We start from the raw sequence: 24,155 nt of genomic DNA on the forward strand, positions 1-24,155 counted from the left end.
TTGCTAAAAAAAAATATTCATATTAGTTTTTAGTGGATATTTAATTGCGAAAATCAAATATTAGCCAACTGTAAAAGTAGGTTTATTTAAGATCTTAGAGGTTTCCTTTTTTAGCTGTGCAAACGCAAAGTTAATATGCCCCACACGCCCACACGCCAAAGAATAAATTCAACATTTTTATGTAATTAGAATCCTTCTGGAAAAACTTAATTCCAAAAACAACAAATAATAAGTTTATATGCCTTAAAAACATTCAAATAAAAAATGACATAAGAAATTTAAAAACGACAAATCTATCCTTTGAGAATAATGTTACTAAATGACCAGTCCATCATTATTTTGAAAAACTGTGATTGTGATTGTGATTTAGGATGAAATATAAAATGGATTTGGTAGCCACTTAAAACCTTAATAAATTGGTAAATATTGCTATTTGAAAGACAAAAAGCAGACATAAACAAACATGGAAGGTTTCCCAAACAAAGTTTTACTCACCATCAGCTTATTTCTTTCTAAAACCTTAAGTCTTTTTTTCCTTAGCCTAGAGATTAATCTAGTTGTCTCCATGAAGTCCTTTTGCCATTTTCCCCATGCCATTTAGCAAGTGAGCCACTCACTCATTTATTCAGTTGAGCTCTCACAGCTTAATCAAAGCAATTTGCTAGAGGTTAACCCTAGAAGCGCTGAAAAAAGCCAGATAGTTGACGTTGTTGGTCATATGAGTCATGTGGGGCTCCTTGTTGTTGTGACCTCTTTTTTGGTATCCCTTTTTTTTCATTGTTTTATTTTTTGTTTTTCGGGTAAATTCTCAAAAATTTCTAGTGTTGCTGGTGGGGCAGCTCATGTTGCTGCTGTTATTGTTGTTATGTATGTGTTTGTACAACGCCTTGAATGCGGCTTCTGTTGTCGGTTGTCCGTTGTCGTTAGCCTGTTGCTGATGCTGCTGCCGTTGCCGCTGTTGCCGCTGTTGCCGTTGCTCTTGTTTCACTATCAACGCATTCCTTTTGGCCCACACGGACACACACTCGCTCGCTGCGATAAAATTTATTGAGCCGAGGCCTCTGGGTCTCCGTTTCAGCTTCCATTTCAGTTTGGATTTTTTCCTCTTTTTCGTTGGTTGTTTATTTTTATTGTTGCCGAGGTGTTGTGGCTGCTGCTGCTGCTGTTGCTCCTCTTACTGTTGCTGCTGCGTCTCGAAATCAATTGAGTTTAACTGCTTTTAATTTACTTGGAATTTGTGCGGCTTTAATGGATTTATGTCGGCTTATGTTGCCCCAGCTACAGGTGGCTTTATGGTGTTGTTGCTGCTGCTGCAGTTGCTGTTGCTGCTGTTGCTGCTGTTGCTGTTGCTGCTGCAGGACCAGCGGCTGTTTTGTGTTGCTGCTGTGTCAGAGTGACATGTTCCTCTGCCACACAATATTAAAATTTATCATGTGCTAAAAACTTATCAATTAAATATATGCATAACATTGTTCGGTCCGTCGATGATCCTGTTGCTGCTGTGCTGTGTTGCTAGCCCGGCCCAGCAGCAACATCAATCAAAATGCAGGCATCAAAATGCAGCCGCTTGCAATTTGATGTCGCGACTGCAATTTAGACATGCCTTGCCATGTTATTAACTAATTACAGGCGACTAATCTAAACGCCGCCATGCAACAGGTGCCCATGCATCATCCCAAACAGCAGCAACTAGCAGCTAGCTACTAGCAACAAGCAGCATTGCAGGATACCAGGCCTTCCAGCCAGCTGCCTAATGAAAAGTGACATCTTGGCCACGACCAGGCCCAAACTGTCAACGTCTCCTTGTCTCCTTGTCTCCTTGTCTGCCAGTTCCTCCATTCTTGCCTCCATTCTTGCCTCCATTCTTGCCCCTTTTTGTGGCCTCCCCGACGACTCGTTTGCATGTCTTGTCATTCGTCATTCTCGGGCTCAGGTGCATGTTGCCAGCAGCTAGAAGATGTCGCAGCCGAGCTTACATAACATTGCAGCGGGGCCACCCGCTAGACGCTTTGGACACATGTTGCTCATGTTGCCCATGTCTCTCATGTCGCAGGTTGCTGCTGCACCAGCTACTGCTGCTGGCACGCACGCTTACACTTGTGCGACAACAAATAGGGACTTCCGCTCAGATTTCAAAATATGATACACAAAGAAATAATATTAAATAATTAATTCTATATCTGAAATTATGGTTTATAGTTTAAGGTATTGATCTAAAAGAATCCTCTGATTTATTGTTGATTATATTTTGCTGTCAAGTTTGATTATTAAAGTCAATAATATGAAATTCTTGTATCCATATTTACAAAAATGCAATGCTCAGGAACATAAATTCGTATGTACTTTATGGGATTTGTAATAATTTTATTAACAGCTTGACAAATCCTTAACCAAAATTATTATTTAAAATTGATCTAATTTTTTTGTGAATTTATCGATTTAATTGCCACAACAGTAAATAAATAAAACAAAATTGCCACAAAATACAAAAAAAGAATCAAAATCATTTTATAAAGGATTAATTTGGTACTATGAAAAAACTGTAGCCATTTTTGTCATTTGTCATGAAAAATTTTTGTTAATACTGAAAGTGATAGCCCTTTCCAAAAATGCCTCACTTTGTGAAACTCTGGTTGCTGATATCTCTTTTGTTATTTTTGATGTTAGTCAATATGCTTTTCTGATATGAACATAAATCTGTTTAATTTTTAAATTCTTATATTGACGTCTAAAACTATTTTCAACAGGAACAAATATGCGTTTTTCTAAAATAGTTTTTTCTTAAATTACATTACTTGTTTCATTTTTACTGTTCCCTTGACTGTATTTTACGGTGAATGTTTGCCGGAAGCAGATTCTGTGTTAATTACAAAAGAACTGCCCCCACACTCCGCTCGCTGGATGATTATGATGTTGTTGTTGTTGCGTTGACATGCGTTGCTAAACGTGCCGCCTGTGGTTGCCTGCCCTCTCGGCCCCCTTTCCCTTTGGAAAACCCCTGTGAAAAACCCCCTTTATCCCGTGGCACGCATTCAAATGAGGCCTCTGAGCCAGCGCGACTTGATTTCCTTTCCTTCAACTAGAGACAGAAACAACTTGCGGCTTGTGGCATGGCGAATGTGGCCATTCATGTTGCTGTTGTTACTGATGTTGCTGTTGCAGATGTTGCTGTTGTTACTGCTGCCGCTGCTGCTGGGAGATTATGAAAATTAGATATACAAATCAGCAAACGAACGGATGCTCGGCCAGCATACAAGGCATCACATGAGGCATCAACATTTGATGCGTACAAGATCAAACGATGGAGAGGTGCAGCAAGATCACAACGATTAAAAGACTAAGCCTAGATGCTCTCACAAAAAATATAAGAAAAAAAATATATATATGTTATTGTCATATCATATATATATATATTATTGTCATATTAGATGGTTAAAATTTATCGTTCAGCGAATAACACATGTTTTATATCTGAATAGTTGTTTGATATTTTTTTTTCAAGTTTTTAAAGAACAAGATTATTAAACAATAACGTAAAAGCCCTGTTTTATATCTAAATAGTTGTTTGATATTTAAACAGCCATATATCATAGAGCTTGTTATGAAAGATTTACGACATTTATAAAAATTTACAACCTCATAAATTAGAATTTGCCATTTGCAGTACTTATGTCAACCGATTTGCTGGGCGTTTTAAAACAACGCTATATTTACAATTTTTTTATTTATATATAGATATGGAAGTACAGAAGACTTAAATCCGTATAAAAATCTGGGTTATTTCTTTTTAAAGTAAAGACTTTAAATGCTTAAATTACTTTTACAAAAATCTATAAAAATCTGGGCTATTTCGTTTTAAATTATAGACTTAAAATTCTTATTTTTACATTCGCAAATTTGCATTTTTTTGTTGGTTGAAAGAGTGTTATCACGTTTGAGAAGACCATGGATTTTCTTTTTGGAATCTGTTGCTGGCGGCAGCACTACATGCAACATGTTGTTGCGGGTCAGGGTCGAGAGATCTTGCGTCAAGTTTTTGTGTTTCATTTTTTATTTTCCTGAGCTCCTTTTTTTTTGTGCCCCTTTCTACTGCTTGCTTTTGGCCCGTTTTTGGCTTGATGTTGCTGAGGCAACGCTTGCTGTTGCTGTTGTTGCTGCTGCTGCTGCTGTCGCCTGCGTAAATTGCTTACCAATCAAATGGCACTCGAGTGCTGCAGAGAGGCTCTCGCGGAAATTGCTTGAAACGGAAATGTGCTCCTTTTGCCCCATGTTGCTGCTGTGTCTGCTGCAAATGTTGCTGCCGTTGCTGCTGCTGCTGCAGCCGTTGCCAATTTCATGTCATTTGTTGACAACGCACAACGGATATTGTTTAGTATTTTGCATAAAAGTCGTTTTCCATCTTACTTTGCGTATCATTTTTTTATAGGTTAAAAGGAAGTTGTCGCTTGTTGGCCACAAAACCCCTCACTCCATACCCCCCCTTCCCTTAGCCACATTTTCCTTTGGCCCGGCCAAGTTGGCCTCTGGCATGGCTTAATTATAGTCTTTTGGCCTTGTGCATTTGCCAGGCGCCGCCGCCGCCAACAGCAACATCAGCAGCAACAACAGCAACAACAGCAACTCGCATCGCTCCACCTGGCCACGCCCACTCCACACACTATTTGCTTTGGCCTGCGGTTGCACTTTGTTTTTTTTTTCTGTTTCTGCCTTTTTTTTTTACTCATTTTTCGGGGCGGTTTCTTTAGGAATTTTTTCAGTGTGGCCGGTCGAGTTGTGACTTTGAAACTGGCCCCATGCAATTGCAATTTCGGGGGCGTGGCCAAAACAAAATGCCAGATACTGGGAGTTGAGTGGAGTGGCAAAAATGTCGAAACGTAAAACTCACGATAGTAGTTACTAAAATTAAACATATTCAAATTTGCAATTATTTTTGTTTATTTATATATTTATTTATTTATTTAGTTAATTTCTTCTATTATTTACAAGAGATTTTAAATACTTTTTTATTTTAAAGTATTCACCAATACTTCTTAATTTATAAATTTTTATTTACGTTAAAGGCCTTAATAATGTTTTCCTTATTTATTAATTGTGGTGGATACACGGACATATAATTTTAAAATATTGTTCTTAAAATTCCACAACAAATCTAACCAAGAGAGAGCTGAAACTTTATTCCTACAAAACTAATTAACTTATTGGGGATTGTACAATTAACATTATTGATGCGCACTCATTTTTCTTATGACAAACTTTCAAGATCAATCTACAATCGAGTTAGCCAATTTCATTCGCTCAACAGCCTTGACTTTCCTCTTATTTTTAGATCTCCACTTAACACTTAGCCAGAAATGGGGGAGGGCCAGTTGGATGGCTTTAATATGCACTTACCTGTCAGATCATTAAAGTAAAAATTGATTTTCTAACTTGCAACGATTTTTGCATTAACAATTAGTCGCGGGCCCGATCTTCGACCGTCGTTGCGAGGGTTCCATGTTATTAATTAACAATGCCACACCATGCAGGCGCATTTAAGACATTAATTGCCCGAACCGGTTCACTTTATCGTTTCCCCGTTTCCCGGTAGCCAGAACTCTCTGAAACTGTGGAGATCTAGAGATCTGAAAATCTGGAAATCGGGAGACGACTACGCCTCAATCAATCTAGCAAATTGTCGCCCAGTTTTCTCCGTTCGCCTCTGCACATTTTGTCTCGGCCATATCGAACACCAATGGAATAGAGTGTCTCATCCGCTAGCCATTATTTTCTATGCGCCAGCCCATCTAGATCTCGGATATGCAACATATTGGCTATATTATATAGTGCTCTCTAATTATGACAACTACGCAGCTGTGCGTGCTCACGTGTTTTTCCAATTAGACATCGACCGAACCGCACTCGAAAAGGAAAAGATAGAGATGACAAAGAGCGATAAAGCCGTCGCCATCATCTCCTCAACGTCATCGTCATCGAAGGCAAATTGACTATCAAAGCATTTTTTTTTGCCCTGTCCACTTGCTGGTATAGAAATGTATTTAATGAAAAAATTTAGGCTCTATTTTAATATGGCTGTTTTAAAAGGCTGTAAAAAATACTTACATTTTTAAATTAATAAATAATATATCAAGGAATCAAAAAGGTATCTTAAAAACTTACGAAGCCAAGCCATACAAAATATAAAATATTGAGCTATTTGTATAAAAGACTTATATATTTATTGAAATATTTGAAACTCAAAAACAATAGTTTAATAATGCAAAATAATACATACATATAAGAATTACGAAAAATCGTTAAATTAAAATTTGGACCAATACTTTTCAAACGAAATTTCAGCTTTCTCCGTTTTCTATGTTGATGCGATTAAAAGTATATACCAAAATTAATCAAGAAATTAGAGGGGCTGTGTTTGGATATCAAAACGAGTTGGCAGCGCCGTTTGCCATTTGCGGCACACCCACTGCTGCCGCCTGCCACGCCCCCTTTCCCCAACGCCCCCTTTCTTACCCCTCGGAACAGCCGCAACACGCCCACTGAAAACGCTCGCTGAGCTTTAATGCGTTTTCATTTAACACAAGTTTTGGCCCAGCTTGTTAGCCCGTATCTGTGTGTGCGTGTGAGCCACTGCGAGTGTATGTGTGCGCGCTAGTGTGTGCGTGAACACCTCCCACTTGGCAATCTAATATAAAGTCAGGCCTCGCGACTTGGACTGCAGCTCCTTGGCTACCTTTTCTTCAGATACTCTTGGTTTTTGTTGGGTAGTATCGAATTATTTTAGTTAACCTTGAAACAAAACATAAAACATACAAATTAATTATCACTTAAAAGTTCTCATGAACATAATTTTATTGAACAAATTTTTTTTAGAGACTTTATTTAACACTTAAAAGGCAAGCTATGCGAAAATAAGGAAAATGTTATTAATCTAATTCCTTGTGCGAGCTTTGATAAATGCTTGAAATTATTTATTTATCTTGAGCTGATAAAGAATTTATTAATATCTTATTTTTGAAATATGATTTTATATAACATGTCCTTTAGTTTAAAGTTCTTTTAATTTGTATGTCAAGAGCTTCTTTGAAATATTATTAAGAATCTTAAATATATAAAAGCAATTATTTATAGAAATACCAATTTAAGTTAATATATGAAAATCAAAGGCTTGTTTGTGGTTTTAACTGTCTTCCGAAAGGTCGTAGTATCTAATTGTGTGTGTATTTTATTTAGGGTATTTTGATCTGCGGTATGTGGCCTTCAATTTTCGTCGCCGCGTTTTCATCTCTCATTTTTTTCGCACATTTTTCGCTGGCTTTTGGCGCTTTTTCGCTTCCGCATGCCTAGACCGAGTTTATATATGTTATATGTGCATTTGGTAGGGGGTTTCGCACATATGTGGCATATGTATATCAATATTTTTTAGCTCGTTTGGCTGGCAGAGCTCTAGCGCGCTCCACATTAATAACGCATCCCACCCTCTAATTGCATTTTACCTGGTCGCCTTTAATCGAATTTTCCTGGTTTTTTCTCCTGCCAGAACGATGCACAATTTCGATTACGCTCAACTATTTTCCAGATTATATATACACTGGCTCGTATATATATAAATGCATTTTTTGGGGGCGCTCGATAAGTGGCGGCATTGAAGGAGTATGGTAGTCTGCATCTTTGGAAAGTGCTTCCGCATTTGCTGAGCAAAAACAGCCGACGAAAGAGGAGTTATGTGCCCAGATTAGCGGGTGTGTGCTAATGTCTCGAAGTCTGCCAGTCTGCCAGTCCAAAAGTCCAAGGTTTGGAGTGAGTCCGTTGTTTTGGGCCAGTCTTTATCTTTACCTATCGACTGCGGCCTAATGAAACCCATAACTTTTGACTTTTCCGGAGCGAATGGGGCGATGCCCGGCGATGGTCAACGCCTTATTGGGGTCATGCGAAAGGTGTTGATCGCTTATCAGCCAGGAGCCAACAAACATCAAAGAGGCTGGGAGAAAGAACCAAAAATAAAACATTATCTTCAAATGCGAATATGCAGTTTCATGTAGCTTTAAACTTTGAATTATGTTAATATGATTTTAAATAGCGATTCTTATCCCTGAATCACTTTGAAACCAATTAAATAAAACCATAGATTATTCAAAATTAAATAAATTCAATCATATGTGATATTATATTTATAAATGGTATTTACATAAATAAAAAAAATTACTTTCTGAAAACAACTGCTTAAAATGTTTCACTTATAAATACCAGAATTCAATTAATCAATTTCATAAACTCCAACTACCCTTATGATAAAACATATATGAAAAGCTCTGAAGATTCTTTTTAAATAATTCAATTTAAAATAACGAAATAAGAAATTTCTTTTAGGTCGTGTATTTATTTAAAATTATAAAAATGCATTGTTATATTTATAAAATTTACCTGTTTACAGTTAGTTACTAAATTTAAATATTTTAGGCACCGCAAATATTAAGCTTTGATTTCATTAATTTCCAATTATTTTCAATATTTTTGACATTTTTGTACATGATAAATCATTAAAAAGAAAAAAAATGTCGTTTATTAGTTGAATACATTTAGTTTATGGTTAAAAATTTGGCCTTCGAATAAAATACTTCGAATACCCATATAAAGTTGTAAGAAATATTCAGAATTCCGATCTGTATTAAATCTCTGCCTTCCTTTCTCTTTTTTGTCTTGCAGGTGAGTTATTTCGAACGACTTCAATTAGCAATTGAGATTACTCGACTCGGAGAAGCAGGTAAACTAAAAAAAAAAATGCCTTAAATAGCAAGTGCCCCAAAAAGTAGTCGTTCGTGTGTGTTTATTTGTGTGTTGTGCCTTTGCAGATGCTCAGAGCCAAATGGATGCATGGGATGCATATTCAGTTGGGTCGGCTGATTTGGCTAAAGGCTGTCACATTTTCCGCGGCTGGGCAACTAAGAGAAATGACCACAAATGCGAACATAAATCAACACAATGGCCAAAACGCTGCTGCTGCTGCTGCTGCCGCCAAAAGGTGTGGAGACCGAACAGCAACTGCAACAGCAACATCAGCAACAGCAGCAATTGCTGCAGCGCAGCAGCAACAGCAGCAACCACTTCGGCATATGAAAATGCAAATTTCACATGGGAAAAACAAGCCGCGGGGGATGACAATTTGCTGTTGCTATTGCTATTGCTGCTGCTGCTGCTGACTCAAAACAGTTGCAAAGTTGTTGCTGAATTAATAAACTTGCAACTGGCGGCGGTTGCTTTTGTAAAAATGCCGCCAAATGCCTATTTTGATGTTGTTGCTGCTGCTGCTGTGGTTGCCTTAAAGCAAACGATACGCATTGAAAATGAACGAAACAAAATTGAAATCTGACACCAAAAGAATTGACAGAAAACACACACAAAACACACCAACACACTGGCAGAATTTTATTTGATTGATATAATTAATTTACAAAGAAGAAACTAAAGAAAATTTTAATTTAAATAAGGTTCAATTTTTTTTATTATTTTTTAAAATAAAACTTTTTTCCAAAAAACTTATCCAAATTGAAAAGTCATTTAAGGTCCATGGAATTTAAAAAAAGATTTTAAAAAATAATAATATATAAATTTCCGGGTTATCTTTTTCAATAATATACGAAACTAATATTTACTAAATTAAATGAAAATTAATAAAAAAAAACCATGAAGCTTTTAAATGCTTTTTTATTGAACACCCAGCTTTAAAGTCACTTAATATTAACTTATTGAATTAAATACTTGGCCGCCGTTAATTAATTTAGTTTGTTTTTGTTTTTTCCAAGTGCACAAGTAACTTTGGCTAACAATTGCAACGGCTTTTCGGGTGACTTCCAGACTTGGTTCGACCAACAAAAATGCAAATTCAATGAATGCCCATTCAGTATCCCCTTTCCCTCGATTCCCCAACGTGACTCAAATTGCTTTTAAATTGTTTTAGCAAGCAATAAACGAACCAACCGGCAGCGAGAGTTCAGTTTTTTTTTTTTTATTATTTTATCCCTGCCAGCAGCTGCTGGTCCAAATATTTCTCTTTTTCAATCTTTTTTTTTTTTGTGCCCAGTTTTCTGGGTTTTTTCGCCGGCAATTGAAATGTCCCAGTGTCCAGTGGAAAATGTTTCGTTTTCGGCCAGGTATATATGGCTTGATCTTAATTTCCATAGAAGTACGGCAGCTTCCAACGAGGCCAAAAAAAAATATGCATAACTGTTAATTGTACAAATATGCTGGGGTCCATTACAAAGATTTGAGATTTCCTTTACTTTTTTCCTCCGCTTAATTGCCCTGCGGGGGCGGGATTGGATAATTTGTCTATAGTTTTGCGTTTCCGTTTTGGATTTGGTTCGGCTTGGCGATTGATTATTGGGTCCAGATATTGGTTAGTTTCTGGGTTTTTACTATTATTGTTATGCAAATTTGTACAACTACTTGGAGAATTGCCGCAAATGGCTAACAACTTCGTAATTTGGGCGATTTTGTGGTTTATATAGATTTAAACAAGCTTATATTAATGTGGGCTGCAAAAATTTGATCTTAAAAAAATATTTGCAACATATAAGGCTAGAAAAAGTATTTATTAATTGTTACAAAATTTTAATTTATAAGCTGTAATGAGATTTTTTAATTTGTATATCTCTAGCAATATCATTTTGTACTTTCCATTATGAGTTTTCCTTTTATAGCTTGGTGGTGAAATGTTAATGTCCCTATCTACCAAGTAACTTCTTTTTAGTGGTCAGCACCGAGCTGTCTTGTGTTGCCGACACAAACGAAGTGCAAACATATAACTTTTTGACTTATTACCTCTCAGGCAGCTCTTGATTTAGCAATTATAATATTTATTCTCAATTTTGGAATAAATCATAGATAATAATGACCCTATCTACCCGGGTGGTACTTTGTACTTGATGTCCCTTGTTCTTTTGGTGTATTGCGACAAGATTTATGAACCGAATGCCTTGGCCTGGACCTTCTGAGTTTCCTCAGTCCTCAGATGTTTTTCGTATGTTGGCCTGTCACTAATGACAACGGTAGCAGCTACTGGTTGTTGGTTGCTGGTTGCTGGATTCTGCTCCTGCCGGCAATTACTTAATTTACGTTTGACCATTGTTGCCAGTTTCTGTCGCCCGATTGTGTGTCCTACCGCCTTAACCTGGGGTGTAAATCAAGTTGCGGCCCTGACGCTGACCAAAAGTTGTAGCGGCGTTCGCCACTGAAGCAGAAAATTACTTTCATCATAATTTAAAGTTACTTATGACCACAGCGGAACGAGTTGCAAACCGCAGCTTCGGATTTTTTTTTTGTTTTTGTTTTTTTTTTTTTTCGTGCAACCCGATTGTCTTAGGCACACTTAGGCCTAGGCGCGGGGTACACAAATTGAAAAATCATCCAAAAACAGGATGCGCTGGGCCTAGACCAAGCCAAACATTTGCACGTCAAACAAAGTGGCAGTGAAATAACAAAATTATGTTGGCAGATTTGTGGCGACGGCCGGCGATGGAAATTATGGCATCCACGGGGGGATGGGGAATGGCATAGAATGGAATCACTTGCCACAAAGAATGGGGCACGAGGAGTCGAGTTGGAGCCACATCCAGCCATAGATATACATATATATAATTGCTATGTGGTGGTCCAGTCCAACTGGTGCTGCAGTTTAAGTTACTGGTGACGTTTTGGCATGAATGATGTGGCGTGGGCTTCCTTCTCAGCCTTCTACGGCTACTGGGCGGTTATTCCTTGGTTACTGCAAAAAAAAAAAACTCTCAGATGGTCGAAAAATTGCCATGTTTTCAAAACGAACGACTTCTAGCAGAAAAATCGTCCATTAGTCACTATTCTGTCTTTACTACTGGTGTTACTTCAGCCAGTTTCAAGGTTTCTTTGGGTAAAATTTGCTGTTGAATAAGTATGAATATGTTGTATGCCTTGCAAAACTATTTTCATTTATTTTTTGATCAGTAAAAACAAATGAACAACTTAAAAAAATAAAAAAAAGTTAAAAGCTTAATATATAAACTTTTTGGTACTACATTTCATATGTATGTAAATGGAAAAAATGTCATGATCTTAGGCAAAATATTATTTTTATTATATTAAACCTTTATACTTGTTTCAAAAATGATTCTTCTAATTTAATTAAGATAATGTTGGCATAAGGAAACAATTTTGAGTTGTTAAAACCACTGCGCCCTTTTTTGAGGATATTATTTTGAGAATGGTGAAAAAGAATATTTAAGGAATCTTTTCGATAAAATAAATATAATGTGTTTTTATCTATTTTTAGAATCACAAGGGCAACAGTTTTCCATCCAGAGATAGAAATTATATCTACCCTGACCAAAACTCCTGATCCCCATGGACTCTTGTGCTGGGCATAAATTAAAAATAATTTGACTTAGCGATGCAGTTGCAGTTTTGGTTGGGGGACGCCTCATCCATAGTAATGTGCCCCCGATTTGATAGCCCTGACTTTGGCCTAAGCCGTAGTTTTGGTCTCTGAACCAAGTCGCGTCCACAATCAAGTCAAGTGTTTATTTGTTTATGGGAATTTTTCTCCTCCTTTTATTTGTGCTGTGTTTTTGTTTTATTTCTTTTCATTTTTTGCGGTACCAAAGAAGCGGAGCATGAGTCTCTGTCAGCATTGGTGGTCCGATCTGGCGTTGGTGCCTCCCCGATTGCGTTCCGTTCGTGCGTTTTTGTTTGCCGCAATTAGCGTGTGGGCAGTTGGCCCCGGATTTGCTAGGATCAGGGGCGGGGGGTATGTGGCATGTGGCATGAGGCAGGATGGATTTAGTGTACGGGGGTGTGGCAGTCGGATGAGTGAAAGTCGGCACGAGGCTACGTGGCTCTGTTCGGTGCACTGCCACAACAAGGAACAAATTTAAAATGTTGGGCTAAGTAAAATCAATACAAAACAAAAAATGTTTGTAATACAATATTTTTTGATGTCCTTGACCATGAACTGAATAAGATCCGTTTTCTTTATCTCATGGTAAATTCAAAGTTATCTGCTTTCGATAAGAGCATACTGTACGCCAAGGAAAAATATATTAAAAATTGCAAGCAATTGGTTTTAAGTCCAGAAATTTTAATTACAAATTTCAAACAATTAAATTGGAGTAAGTTATTGCTTTAAAATTTTTTGAATCGATATATCTATTGATAATGTTAATTACATTTTTTTTATCGATGTTTATGGATGGCTTAACATTCTACAACGTTCTGTACATTTTTGGTGCCCAAAAAACATTCGAAAATATTTGTTTTGAGTGCAACAGATTCCAAAACGTTCCAACCTGTTCCGGATGGTTCCAAGCGTTCCACGTCGCGTTTGCTGAACACCTGTTGCTGTTGTTGCTGTGATTGCGGTCGCTGCTGCAGTTGTTGCTGCTGTTGCTATTGTTGCTGCTGCTGCTGCTGCTGCTGCAACCGGTTCGCTTTGAGCTCGTTAGTTAATTCAAAGCTGTAAATAATATAACAGACCGCGTTCCATTATTGTATTAACAACAGTGAGCCGGCCTCTATCCTTTCCTAGAGAGAGACGGCGAATCGAATTGATATACCCCAAACATGAGCAAAGGCATTTTGGCAGAGATTTTCCGTTCGCCTACCCCTTTTTGGGTTATTTTTAGACTCGCTTTTCCAACGACTTTTCTTATTTTTAACTATGAAAATTGGCTTAAAAATAAAACACAACTCCTTAAAGTTTCGTTCAAATTAAAATGGAAATTTTTTGCATTGTGATTGATGTGGGTTAATTTGTTCGCTCAGCGGGATTGTCAGTGGGTGGGAGGAGGGGTGGCTTTTGGGGGATTTGTGATTTGGGGGAGGGGCAACTGTAATTGGCGGACAAGGCGGGCGATGAAAGTGGTATATGAAAAATTGCTGGATGATGGAGAGATAAAAGTGAATGGCGAAACGGAGGGAAAATTAAAAAAAAAAGGCAACAAATTTTTTAATATCCTAATAAAATTTCTTTTAATAAGAAATGGAGAAATGGTGCTAATTAAATTTCAATAATAGAAATATTATAAAAGCAAAAAAAAAACACCAAAACTAAATAAAGTAATAAGCCATAAAACACCGAATTTAAAATGAGCAAAAAGCTTCAGAGCTTAAAATAAATGAAATTTAAAAAGTGAAGAATAATGAGAAAATGTCAAGGGTTTTTTCTGTTTTTTTAGAAAAAAATAAAACATATTGTGTATCCCTTTGTTCTGAACCTTTCACCCATCCCACTCCTTTCCCCGCTCGCCATCGATTTATTGTGTTCTGTTTTTTTGTTTGTTCACATTACTCATACGCCGTGTGTTGCACATACAAGGCGAGTATAAAATAACAGATTTATGCCTGCGTTCCAGCCAATGACACGCCAATTAGCCGCCACCGTACCAACAACAATGGCAGCAGCAACAACAAAGGCGACAACTGCAACAGCAACAGCAGCAACAGCAACAACAACAACAACAACAGCAGTGCCAACAAAAAGAAGCGGGCAAATAAAGCTTTGACATTTTTATGATGCTAAGCGGGCAAAAAAAAAGGCATTAGGAGGGGGGAGTGGTGTAGGGGGTGTAGGGGGTGTGTGTGTGTGTGTGTGGCAAGTTAATGTCGAAAATCTTGTGGCAGCTGCAGCGAGTGACCTTTGCATGTGGCAAAGTCGAATTGCGAATTGAGTTTGACAGCTGCTGGGGCGACACGATCCGATTGCGATTGCGATCGCTCTTTGACCTTAATACGCGCCAGCTGCGCGTCAACACCCCCCGAAAAAAATATGAAAAATCCCCCTCCCCCTCTTTGCCCCTTTTCCCAAACAACAACAACAACACACACACACCCATCCATTGTCATTCGACACCTAATTTGGTGTGGGACGATTGCGGGGCGGTACACGCACGATGGAGTCTCTAATAAGCGCTCAATAAATGTGCAACACCCGCTGGCAACAGCAACATGTTGTTGCTGCTGCTGCTGCGTGCTACAACAGCAACAACAACAACAACATGGGCCTCTCTCGCTTTTTGCCTTTTTGTAATCAACCGGGCAATCTCATTAATAAATTGCACTGCATGCAACATGTTGCTGTTGTTGCTGCAACGGCAGCAACATTAATTGGCTGCTTAGAGAGCTGACAAGCCAGCTCGGGCCCATGTACAGTGAAAGCTGCCTAATGACAAGAAACACAGGGGATTAGGCCTGGCATTTACTCAACTCGAAATTATTCAAAAGTAACGGATTAGGCTGGGAGTATTTGAAATTTATTTTTTTAATTTTGTTAAATAAAATTGATTTAAAATATTTCTTAAATTTTTTTCATTAACCAATAGTAAACGTTTGCTTTATGAGTACAACAAATCATCCAAACTATTGATATAGCTCTCAATATTTTAAATTTTGTGAACATATCTGTAAATAACTTTTTTCATGAGCAATTTTGTAATATTTGACTAGCTGTAATTTAATGGCAAATATATTGTTTTTATTTTGCAATAGTATTCCAATATATTCTTAATGATGAGGTCTAGCTAAATAATTGGCTAATCCCTGCATAGTTTGTGCAAACTGTACCGCTTTGTTAGTGTTCCTGCCGCTTGTTTATAACAAATTAAAGGTTGGCGATAGGTGGCGCTGCTGCAGGCCATCAACGACCAACGGGCAACATTAATTGTTTATGCGCTCAAAGCAAATGTTGTTGCTGTTGTTGCAGTTGTTGCTGGTGGTCAAAGCTTCTTAGATTTCGGGGCTGCTAATTGATTTTTATGCACCCGGCACCGCGGCAACAGCAGCAACTACAAGGCGGCACATATTTTAAACACAAATTACAAAGCAATAATCATAAATCTTTTTTGCGGCTCAGCAAGCATTTATCAAAAAATATATGTTTGTGTATGGCAGATGGCGGACAAATGAGCATTGCGTGTGCCATATCAAAATGTTGCTGCTGCTGCTGCAGGTTGCTGGTTGCTGGTTGCAAGTTGCTGTTGTCATCGTGGCTGAAAATGTTGATAAAATGGAGCACGTGGAGCCAGTGCAACATGACAGCAATTATGGCCGCTCTGGCTGATGTTGCTGTTGTGTTGTTGCTGTTGCTGCTGCTGCTGCTGCTGATTGCTCTTGATTAAATGCTAGTCACTCACTCGAGCTCAAAACCCCCCGGAAATTGTTTATGCCACGAGCCAGTGCTGATGCTGGTGCTGATGCTGTTGTTGATGCTGTTGCTGCTGTAGCATTTTACGCACATTCTGAGCCACATTTGCAACTTCCTGGCCAAAAGATCTCGGCCAGGTGTTGCTGCCGTCAACTTTTGACTAAAAGTTGATTAGTTTTAGATGGAGAAATTGAGAACATTTCCGCCTGGCACGCTGCAGGTGACCCAAACGCATCAGCAACAGCAATAGCAATGTCTCTGTGACAGCAGCAACATTCCAATGCAGCAGCAGCAGAAGAAACAGCAGCAATTCAGGGCCCTAGCTTATTAAACTTTAATGACGATTGGGGTGGTCTTGGCACGTTGTTGCAGTTGCTGCTGTCGCAATGCCAGGCGAATAATTGCAATGGCAACGTGCAACGATTTGCGGCAACGAGGTGAAGGTAACAACGGTGCTACAGCAACAGCTACAGCCGCAAAAAAGAAACAAAATGTTTATATGAAAATTGAAAATGATTATTGCGCAATGACAGCCACAGCAACAACGGCAGAAAGAACCCGACAAATAGTCAAATTCGACACGCAAAAAGCAGCAACACCAGCAACACTAGCAACACCAGCAACTGTGAGCCGTTTCATCATGGCCTGCACCGCAGCAACAATTGGCTAATAATATAAATTTTGTGGCCAAAGTAACGACAGCAGCAGCAATCGTCTTGTTCCAAGGCTGTTTGCTGTTGCCTCAACTCAACTCAACTTAACTCAACTCTGACTCTGCGGCTGATCTCGTTTTGTGTCTGGGCATCTAATTTAATTGCCTTTCAATTGCCGCTGACCTGCGCCTGGCAGCAATATGTCACTGCAGCAGCAGCAGCACTTGTTGCTGCTGCCGTAGCCGCCGCTTATCGTCCCACAAATAACTGCAAATTGTGCAGCAGCAACTGTATTGTTTGTCCGCGCTTATCTCTGGCTAAAAACGAAACAACAACCAGCAATAGCAACGTCCAGTAAATCAGTGGAACAGTAACAGCAACAGTAACAGCAATGGCAAATGCAACAACATCGGCAACTGGCAACAAACTGCCAGGCAACACGCATGCGCCGCCAAAAGTCATGTTCGTGCCACAAAGGCGACACCTAAGCCATACATATTGTAGGTGGCAGCAACTGCAACAGCAATAGCAATTCTGCAACTGCAACAGCAACAGCAGCAGCAGCAACACAAAGCAATCTGTGGTCACACTGCACAAAAATTAACTCGAAAATTATGCTAATGCGGTCCAGAGAGCACGCAATATTTGGCCAATTCGAAAAAATACATCTTTAAGATATTTCCAAGCCTTCGCAGGTAACGAATATGGCAAATCCAACACGCAACATTAAGTTAAAGTCAAATGAGAATATATATATGTGTATACATTTTTTAATATGGATTCTCAGAACAAAACAATATTTTAAATATAATATTTATTAATAAATTCCAGAGTCAAATAGGCATACCCTTAAATTTATTTTTTGTTACTGTGGAAAAACCTAGCGCTCTGCAACACACTCCTTAAGCCTAATCATTTTTCGGTAATAATTTTGCATATATTTCTTTCAATTTTTCGCGGCTGCTTTTTGTTGTTTTTATTCTTTACGCAACACGAGGCAGCAATCCCTTTTTTGTTGTCCGTCGTGTGGGTGTGTGTTTTATTTATTTATATTTTTTTTTGGTTTTTGGGGGGTGTGGGCGTGGGTCAGCATTTAAAGTGGGAGCTGCATAGAGCAGCTGGCCAAAAGCGTTTGCCACTTTGAACTTGCCAAGGCAACAATAGAAAGCTGTCGGCAGGAAACTGCAAAAAAAAAAAAACAACAAACAAAATTAAAGGGGGGAAAAGCGAGAGAGAGAGAGAGAGATCTGCTTTAAACGCTTTGAAAATTTATGAGATAAGGCCCAGAGCGAAATCCTTTCACCAGCGAGCAGACAACGATTAATAAATCAATAAAAAGCATTTATAATCATAGCTGTTGCTCTTGTTGTTGCTGCTGCAGCAACTTCCGCACAGTGACAAGCGGCAATTTGAGCCGGCAACACCTTGGCAACAATGTTGCCGGACGGCCAGCGGAACAATTAAGATGCCATTGAAGAGATGCCCATCTGAAGTCGAAAGGAAACCAAGGCAGCACAAATCGCAGCACGGCAGCAACAACGACATGTTGCGCAACTTATCAAAATAATCATCATTCACATCGACAACAGCAACAGCAACAGCAACAGCAACATGAGCTCTGCGCAGGCAGCATTATGATAATCGCAAACGGTGTCGGCAATGTTCAAACAACGCGAACAACAGCAAAATTGCAAACTGTTTTGCAGCTCAAACACCCCTGCACTGAGAAAAAATATAGCAACTTAGGTCCTGGCTTTTCAATTTGGCATATCTTTTTTATGGAAATCTTAATCTTTACCTTAAAATTATGAAAAAAGAATTTTTACTTGATACAAGTATTTCAATTTTTGTTTCTTGTATAATAAAGTGAGGTTTATATTTAAATTTCTTAAAATAACTTAAATATTTGATCTTTAAAATGTAGTAATAGTTTTTTTACTTGACAAGTATTTTAATTTATTTTTTTATAATAAAAAGGAAAGGATCAGTTAAATATGTAAACTTTAAATGTATAGGAAATCGAATCTTATCAAATGTAACCTTATTAGCAACAATAACAAATATGTTATAAACAGATTGTTAACTCATTGGACATGTAAAAATTTTATTGTTGTCGCTTTCAAGTCTTTTTAAAAAAAATATAATTAAAATTTGAAGGGTCTTTAAAAAAGGCTGGTAATAATTACTGTTGAAATGCGAATTTTTAAACGTTATTTGCAGTATAAAATAAGTTATTCTGTAAAGAGTAAACTACTTTTCACTGTGCACAGAGACTGTCACCCCCTGGCTCCACTTCGCCTCCCCCTCCTATCGCAATTAATAATCGAGCAGAGAGAAAAAACGAGGCGCGGCATAACTGAAACTCAACTGCAACTCAACTGAACTGCATCGTGCGCCCTTCTTTTTGATTTAAAATGTGCCGCCATCGCACGTAGGCGTACTCACACGCAGTTCACCAATCCTATCCCATCCTTTCCTATCCACTACTATACTATACTATACTATACTACACTATCCCGTCCTATACTATACCTATACCATACTATACTATCCCGAGAAAACAAGTGGCCAGACCGGCGACTTTACTCTGCCTTCATCAGTCAAGTGTGTTGTCTGTTGGCCTGGACCACAAAAGGTTTTCCCAGTTGCAGTTGCAGCTGTGAGCCAGTGGGCCAGAACTGAAAGAGCACTCCAAGGATGCCACAGCCACAGCAACAGCAACAACTGGCAACCAGCAACTAGCAACATTCAACGGTAACTGCAACATGCTGCATTTGTGGGCTGGTGGCGTGTGCGTGGGCTTCTGAACCTGGACATTTGCCTGGGTGGATCGAGTGGATTGAGTGGATCGGGTGAAGCGGAGAGATCATCATTGATCATTGTCTGATCTTGTGACCAGTGACCAGACTTTGACTTTGATTGCCATCTAAAATTGGGCTACAGGTTTTGGCAACAAAATTAGGAAACATTTGAAACTAGATAATTCGAATTAAAATAAAAATTTAAATCACAAACATATTAAAAAAAGAAGTCCTTAAAATAAAAAAAAAACTATATAAATATGAATTTTTTTAATTTTTAACCTGCCTTTATTATGGTAACAAATGATGAAAAAAAAATAGATTAATTTAAAAATCTAAAACAAAATATTTTAAATATCTACCATATAAGATTCAAACAAAATGTAGTATTTGAATATACGATAGGCATTGCTCCCACAATCAATTCTCCTTTTCTTATCTGGGTGATTTTTTAAACCGTCTCGACATTAACACACAGCTCCACCCTATCTAGCCAGCCAGCCACGCCCACTTTTAAAACTCGGCAATTAAGTTTATAAATAAATAAATCAAATGCAAATTTCATCGGTAGTTGGAGGAGAAAAAAAAAACGCATAGATGAAAATCCAAGCGGGAAAAAGGAAGAAAACATGAAAGGCAAAGCGGCGGTCTTCCTGTGGGTGTGACATTGCGGGGTGGCGAAGGGGTTGTGAGGGAGTGGAGGCGCCTCAGGTGAGCGGCCAAGCATGAGGTGGTTGACGGAGGGGGGAAGGGGGGACGGCCAAGAATCATTGGCGGCTCGTCAGGGAGCCTTAATTAGAAAATTGCTAATAACTCATGCACACGAACAAATTTCAATATTAATGAGTTTTAGGCCAACGACGGCAGCAACATCGGGCACTGCAGCAGCAACAACAGCAGCAACATCAGCCGACACAGCAGCAACATATGCTGACTGAGCTAAGGAGCCAGCAACGGCGGGGGTCTTTAATTGAAAAGAACCAACTAAGAACCGAAAAAAAAAAACAGAAGCAGCCGCAGCAACAGCAGCAGCATCTTGACCAGAACTGTGCACTGTGGGAGATCAGTTGGCTTAAAACCCCTTTGTTGCCTGGCTGCCTGTCTTACGCTGCTCATTAAGTTGGCTAAAAACTCTATGGGTAGCGGCAGCTCACTGAGCGGCCCATCATCATTTGACTGATTTAGTTGTCAGTAATGGTTGGGAACCCCCCTCCCCCAACCACGGTTGCCCACCTATTTTGGCCCCCCCCCCTCTCATAATTAGCATGCAAGCGGCATAAATCGCAGCAGCAACAACAATTAACAGACCCAAATTGCATGCAACACAGCAGATTTTTCTTTATTCTTTTGCTATTTCTTAGCGGCTTTCTCTCTGGGCTTTTGGTTTTTTCGTCTATATTTCTCCTACTTAGCATGCATTGCAGGCAGTCATTGACGTCTGCAACAGAACACGTAGGCAAAGCAGCGACAACAGCAACAGCAGCAACAGCAGCAACAGCAACAGCACAGCAGCAGCAACTACTGTCAATTATATTAGTTGTTGTTACTACACACAGTGCTAATTCAAAAATCATGCGTGGGCAGCAGCAGCAGCAGCAACAGCAACACGCCAGCAGCAACATTGCCGCACAGCAGCAACATGGCCACTGGCAACTTCTCTTAATTAAGTGTCGACCTGCCGTTGCATGCAAATGGAAAAAACAAGAAGTTTTTCCCTCTGCTGATGCTGATGCTGCTGTTGCTGTTGCTGCTGCTGCTGCAGTTACAATTGCTGCTGCCGATGTGGCGACCTTTAGCCATTGCGTGTTGCCTGCCACTTGGGCCATAATTTCCAGGCCAACATTTTGGCTTTTCTTTTCTGTGTATGCGATCTTTAACTGAATGGGAAATGCTGTGAAAAGGTTAAGAAAACACAGTGTTAAACAGATTTTAAGCCAAACTCACAATAAGGAATGAATAAATATAGATATACAAAAAAAACGCTGCAATGTTTTGGTATTTATTGCTACAAATGTTGTGAAAATATTGTGAATAGGTTAAAGACATTAGCTAAGAAATAAGCTCACATAAAAGTTCTGAGAAATATATTATGCCAAAAAAAAAATGTTTTATAAAAAGGAACGAATATTTAAAACTCCTCTCGTTTTTTAAGCCAAATGTTGTTTACAATTTCAGAAATGCAGGAATTGGCTTTTAAGCTTTTTATTCATTGATTTAAAAATGTTGCCTTAAGCTTTTTGAGCAACGAATTACTTAATTTATTTTTAACATTTTTTGTTGGCCATATTTTTTAACTCAATCAGACGACTCGACTGAGTTTCAAAGGTAAGCTCTTCAGACAAAAGAGCCATTTCAATGTCGAATTTTATGTTTTCCTGTACTTTTTTTCAGTGCCATGTCTCGTTTTTTGTGTGCCCCACTCAAAAGTTCGCACGACTTTTCCACCAGCGGCAGAAAAATCAGAAAAAGAGCAAGATAGGGAAATAACAAAATGCATGCGTAATTTACGCTTTACGATCGCAATGGCCTTAGAGATACAGATTCTAACTCCTCTATAATATCGTTATCGGGCTGCAAAATCGCTTCGAGGGGCTCCAGTTTACAGGGGCGCACCGGGGGAGGGGGGTGAAAAATAAGGAATGGGGGGGGGGAAGGGGTCCAGGGGCGCTGGGACCCGAGATCCGTTGCATGCTGTGTGCCCGGTGCGTAGTGCAATAAATCAAAGTTTTATTTGTTGAAATAAATTCAGAGTTTATTGCTTCGTTATTATTTCGTTTTTTTTTTTTCTTCTTTTTTATTTTTATTTTTTTTTTTTTGCGACTGAGATTTCCAACACCATTCAAAGGGGAGAAAAAAACAACAACAGCAGCGACAGTTAGCCATCAAAACAGCGTTGTTTGGCCGGAAATGTTTGCTCTTACTATTGGGGCTTAGTGTTTGGTGTTCGGTGTTCGTTTGCAATTTCTTTTCGAGGTGGGGGCTTGCCTAATTTCAGATCGTTTCGTTGATTGCCCGAATGCCGGCTGGTCGATTAATTATTTAGCCATCAAATTAATGCAAACTGATGGCACGATCTTGGAGAAAGACAGTTAAAGCCGGCTCAAAATTAACTGCCAATTAAAGTAAAAGGCTGAAAGTGACGGAGAATCTTGAGTGTAGTTTTAAAATTTTTTTTACTCTAGTAGAAACTTGAGGCATTTGTGTATTCACGTATTTTTATTTATTTATCAAGGGTTAAACATTTACTAGGGTTGGAGTTATTAAATTACTAGATACAGTAATATATGGACATTTATTCAAAAAAATATGTAATTTAAAATAGTACAATATTACAAAAAAATTTGTTTGTATCTCCTTCGTATGTTTATAAATATGATCTCAACTTTGGTAGCAAGTAATAATATATTATTATCTCATTTATTTAAACGTGAGCTTTTAACTATAAGTTTTTAAATTTAATCCAAAACTAAACCTCGAATATTCACGTATCGTGCTTGAATTTTGCCTTTACCATTCTGTGGGGATTTAAAATAACTTAGTTTTTTTTGTATAACGAAATATTTGTTGTAGAAAAACGTCGACAAACAATTATTGATTGTTAGGTTCGTTGCCTGCAACTGTACATTCAATAATACAAAAATACTTGGATGAAACTGCAAAGTCAGCATTTTGTTATGGAAATAACGCAATGACACGCCCAGTCACGCCCTCAATTGCCTCGTACCCCCCGCAGATAACCCCATGAATATATAAATTTTTTCTTTTTGTTGGGTGGCAGTGACATTTGTGAACCCTGGGCAAAAGATTTCGCAATTTGCTTGGCATTTGTGCTAGCGCTTTGGCATTAATTGCATCTAAAGATACCGATACAGCGATACACCTATCTGAATGCATGTATCTGCAGTATGTGCGATTGATTACGCAATTTCAATTAGCAGCAGCAGCGACAGCAGCAGCAGCAGCAGCCTTAGAACACCAAATTAAGAAATTATTATTCTCGCAGGTCGCGTCGAGTCATTCTCACTTGTAAACTGCCTCTTGCCCGTCCACTGATTATTTATTTATTTATTTATATATATATATTTGCACACTTTATTCTTGCAGCAGCGTAAGCTGTCACCGACATGGGCAGTGAGCACTACTGCTTGAGGTGGAACAATTACCAATCCAACCTGTTAGGGGTGTTTAGTCAATTACTACAAGACGGGAGCCTGGTGGACGTCACACTAGTTTGTTCAGAGGGCACATCCATCAGAGCCATAAGGTGAGTAAAATGTTTAGATATTTTAAATGAAACCAATTTTTACACAACTTACTTGAACCTTTGTTAAGCCAAAACTATTAGAACCTCTGATTTTTTGTCAAACAATTTGTAATATTGAAATATACTACTATTAATCTATTTAACCATAAATTCATAAGTCCTATATAAATGAATGTAATAATAATTTAATTTAATTTAATTACTCATAAACAATCTCTAAACTATTACGAACAAATAGTTTCTCTGGTTTTTTGTTTCTTTGGAAAAACAATTTT

The 24,155-nt window shown here is 38.4% G+C and overlaps 1 long non-coding RNA gene across 3 annotated transcripts in view; it reads left to right on the forward strand.

The window, feature by feature from the left end:
• Positions 1 to 23,869, forward strand: part of LOC128264857 (uncharacterized) — a 35,813-nt gene extending 11,944 nt beyond the window's left edge. For all 3 annotated transcript variants that reach the window (XR_008268778.1, XR_008268777.1, XR_008268779.1), the window contains exon 3: positions 23,721 to 23,869. This is a non-coding gene — a long non-coding RNA (uncharacterized LOC128264857). The remainder of the gene's footprint in view (positions 1 to 23,720) is intronic.
• Positions 23,870 to 24,155: the final 286 nt, after the last annotated feature.

The sequence above is a fragment of the Drosophila gunungcola genome, unplaced genomic scaffold (genome assembly GCF_025200985.1).
Source record: "Drosophila gunungcola strain Sukarami unplaced genomic scaffold, Dgunungcola_SK_2 000081F, whole genome shotgun sequence".
Taxonomy (NCBI): domain Eukaryota; kingdom Metazoa; phylum Arthropoda; class Insecta; order Diptera; family Drosophilidae; genus Drosophila; species Drosophila gunungcola.